General features: G+C 36.0%; 1 long non-coding RNA gene across 1 annotated transcript; it reads left to right on the top strand.

Annotated features, from left to right (window-relative positions):
- The first annotated feature begins 223 nt into the window (after positions 1-223).
- Positions 224-925, top strand: LOC107833783 (uncharacterized). The gene is made up of 2 exons (XR_001659546.1): positions 224-502; positions 801-925. It is a non-coding gene; the product is annotated as an uncharacterized LOC107833783 (long non-coding RNA).
- The last annotated feature ends 3336 nt before the right edge of the window (positions 926-4261 follow it).

Here is a 4261-nt window from a genome sequence, read left to right as displayed (position 1 = left end):
CCAAGATGGCCGCCGTATTTCCTGCGCCGGAGTGGTCCATGAGGCGTCTATGCTTATATTATGTCTATGCTTGTGGCGCGTAATGACACCTGCCACCGGAAGTGCCATTAGTAGGTGCGGTGTCACGTTTTGCGCTCGGCCCTGCTGCCATCTGCTGGGAGAAAGTTGTTTTGCATTCACCCTAGAAAGACCGGGGCATTATGGGTAATCTTCAGAACCATGAGGATCACCGACGAGGTAACGTGTCTCCGCCATGTGATAAAGAAATATTATTTATGCATTTTGTGAAGTGTGTTTGTGGTTTTCGTTTTTGCATATTGTTGAAATATGTTCGGTCTGGGCCACGCTAGTTCTGTTATGTCGTTTTTGTCGTGCTTGAGAATGTTTAGTTCGTGGGAAAGTGCAGTGGGAATTTCCCACGTGGTAACATTTTGGCTCCTCCTTGCAGGAGCTGGTTTATCCCAGACTGACTTTACCTCCATGCCAGTTGTGTGAAATGCAGGTATGTTTTGCCAAATCTCTTGTAGCAGATGGTTAACATGAGACTGAGTTTTATACAATGATATGGTTAATTTATGTTTCTGCATTGTTCTAAAATGCAATGTTATATAAACTAAAATATAAAAATGGCATCCAGTAAATAAAATGTCAGCATTTTATTTTATTTTTCAGAACATTTGAATTAGTTACTTTATTTTCTCTGAAAAAGACACTCACTGGTTGTTCTTTTACTGTAAAACAAAATCCACTATGCAATCACTGTAATTTTAAATTATTTTATTGTGGTTACTGTATTATAGGTAATCCTCAGAGCCATGAAGATCACCGATGAGGAGCTTGTTTTATGCCAGAGACTGACTTTACCTCCATGCCCGTTGTGTGAAATGCAGATGGAGAATTAAAGAAACAGCTGATGCCAACTTGAGCAGCTCCTTGTCATTCATTGCCACACCAATAGAAGCCACCAGAACCGCATAGGCCACACATGGTCAGATGATAGTCACAGATGCATAACAGCAAGATGAACAAGAGCAGCGCAACTTTAGTATCAACCTATGAAACATGTTTTTATCTAGAATCTGATACAGATTAAACCATTAACATGAAGATGGCACTCAAGACCTTGTTTGTATTTGAAGCAATCAATGCATTTTGACAGTCCCTGTGAGAACATAGAGACAGACAGAAATACTCGGTCATTAGGGAAATGGACAACACATTTTATGCATATTGTGAATGTGAGTGCTGATAACTTATGGGCTACGCCCCTTAAAAGTAACAATCAATTTGTATGACAACATAATCCCAGAAGGAGAGTTTTGTTCTGAGAACAAGATTGGGATTGATCCTGTTAGTCTGGTTAAATGAACAGTTGTCTCTGAACTCCTATTTTATCTCTCATCTGTATCATTCTTAACAAACCCTAGGAGGGAAAAAGAAGATGAGAGAATCCATTTTAATTTCTATGGGATAAGAGAATTCTGGTGCTTGGTTTTAACTTCAGCAATTTGTCTTCAGTACGTCTAAGTGCCGATTGACTCATTCACTGTTTTTATGGCATTAGGAATTTGGTGGCCATGTAATGGAGAGGTTGAACTCTTGGCCTGTACTTCTCTTGTCTTGTAAGGCAGATACTTCTCAAAACCATCCCTCTCATTTGGACATATTTAGTTGCTGTTTCCCTTCTGCTGTGCTACTTCAACTTTTTCTCTGTAACTCTACTGACCTGCTGGTAGTGTTCACCTCATGTGTTTTCTGATGATATTTTGTTTCTTCATTAAAGCTGCAGAATGTAATTTTTATAGAAAATATTTTTTTGCATATTTGTTGAGTCTGTCACCATGTTGCGTGGAATGAGACAGAGAATCTGTGAAAAAATTGAGCTCTTCTGCCTTCTCTCAGTTCTAACCACAGTCTCATGTGATGCCAGGGGTGCTGCCAGGAATCTTGGGCCCCCTGACAAAAAATTAAATTGGACCCCCCCTCACTCAGCTGCTGTTACAATTTGAGTCTATCTGACCCATCAAAAGCATCAAAATTTCAAAGGCTTGCAACTATCTTGCTTTCTTTGGTCCAATACTGATAACTAGTACAATATTTACTGCTCATGAACATGAATTTTACATGCAAGAGTAAAATTCAGTATGCATACAGTCCATATCCAGTATGCAAGTAGGTTGCTTAAATCTTTTTCTATTAGTTTTAGATTAATGAAATGTCTCCCCATGAGCAACAGTCAAAAGCAACGTGCAAAATATACATGAAGCAATCCAGACTTCTAAAAAATGCTATGTAGTTGCATTTTATTTAAGCTGCAGTACATAACTTTAATAAAAAAATGTTTTCTCCATATTTGTTAAAGTTGTCACCATGTCGTGACATGTCTTGTCTGTGAAAACAATCNTGGTTAAATAAAGGAAATTAAATAAGGCATACTTTATTAGCCTAAAATTTACACTGAAATGTAATTTAAAACATACTGAAAATAATAATCTAAAGTAGTGTTAAGTGAATTTAAAAAAATTCTATTTTGAGCATATATTTTAAAATATACACAAAATATATTTTAAATATACTTGAGCAAGTGTATATTTAGGCTTGGGCAAATATATATGTTGTTCACTTAAAGTATACTTTTATTTAATATATTAAAAGTGTATTTTAGTACAATTATGTTTATGTGTGTTTAAAGTTCTAATTTCGAAATTGGTACAAGTATACTTTTAGTTTACTTAAGATATACTTATAGGTAGTACACTTTATACTTAGTATACTTAAAGTGTACTTTCACAAATTTAAGTATGTTTGAAATATACTAAAGTATACTTTTTTCGCTTGGGCGACAACTGACGGTGGATCAACTATAAAATAACCATCCAACTCTAGCCAATTAACATTGATATAATGTCAGTTATGGTTGAAACCATATCAGTATGACATTACATTTATAAAGTCAGTTATGGTTGAAAAATATTTCCTTCGCCTTCTCCCAGTGCTATCTAGAAAAAAACAATCAGGGGCGGGAGGCGGGTTTTAGTACTCTCTATCACAATCACATGTGGCTCCACATCCTCCTTCCCCCTCTTTCTGTGCTATGCTAGCTGCAGCATAGCACAGAGCCTTGCAGATTCAAACCATGAATTCTCAGTTTAGTTAGCATAGCTACCAATGATGGCAGATAAACAGTTTTCCCGTAACAATAAGTTAGTTCTCCACCATTAACACAGTTAGCAGTGAGTGAATGAAGTTGATTAACAACACCAAGGCCCTCCTCCTGGTTCTGATTGGTTGTTTTTGGTCAGAACGGCGCATTACTTTAGCTAGCAATAGTAGTTCAGGGAGGAGGTGGAGGAGATTGATTTTTTTCACAGATTATCTGTCTCATAGCAAACAGTCATAACATGGTGACAGCTTTAACAAATATGAAGACTGCTTTAAAATTATTCCATCATTTTCTCTCTATCAATGAGTTATTTTGGCACAGAGACAATATCTGCTGGTATACTCCCTGGATTGATGAACTGCACACAGGTTCTCTAATTGTTTTCTGTAGATTTGCCAGCAGATGGCAGCCAAACACAACTACAGGGAAATTGACTGTAGAAAGCGTCTGCTTGACAAACTGTTTCCAATAGTGAGGCAATTTCAGATCAATGGAGATTTTTATGTAAGGTCTTTTTTATTTTATTATATTTTTCTTTAGACAAACTAAAGCATCATAATTTTATTGTCATACTTAAGTGCCATCTAGTGGTTTGTTCATTTAGAAAATGAAGCAAGCGTCTTTCTCGAAACAAATAAATAACAAACAAGAGGTCAAAAACTTTTTGACAACGAAGTCAGAACTTCGTGGTCAAGTGATCAGTGATCTCTTCTAACTGTTTTCTTTTGTTTTTATGCCAGATTATTTTCGGCCACTATTTTGAAACTGATAATAAGCAATATTTTTACACCTCGTGGCCTGAATGAGGTTTGATACAAAATACTTGTTCTATCTTCATTCTAAACAATTAGAATTAATCTGGCCTGTATGTCAGTAGTAAGATTTGCTCTCCAAAAAAGTGATTAATCATGGTTTATTTATGATTCAACAAGGGGGGCAATTACTGTTTTCAAATACTGCAAATTGTTTTGGACAGCCTTTTCCTTAGTACATGAAATAATTATTTAAAACCACTTTTAGTATTTTTCAGGTTATCTTTGTGTAATATTAACATTTGTTAAATAATCTGACACATTCAGTGAAAAAGAAATCACAAAA

This window comes from Poecilia formosa, unplaced genomic scaffold (genome assembly GCF_000485575.1).
Source record: "Poecilia formosa unplaced genomic scaffold, Poecilia_formosa-5.1.2 Scaffold452, whole genome shotgun sequence".
Lineage (NCBI taxonomy): Eukaryota > Metazoa > Chordata > Actinopteri > Cyprinodontiformes > Poeciliidae > Poecilia > Poecilia formosa.
Note: the sequence above shows the minus strand (reverse complement) of the source record. Positions and strands in the feature narration are given on the sequence as shown.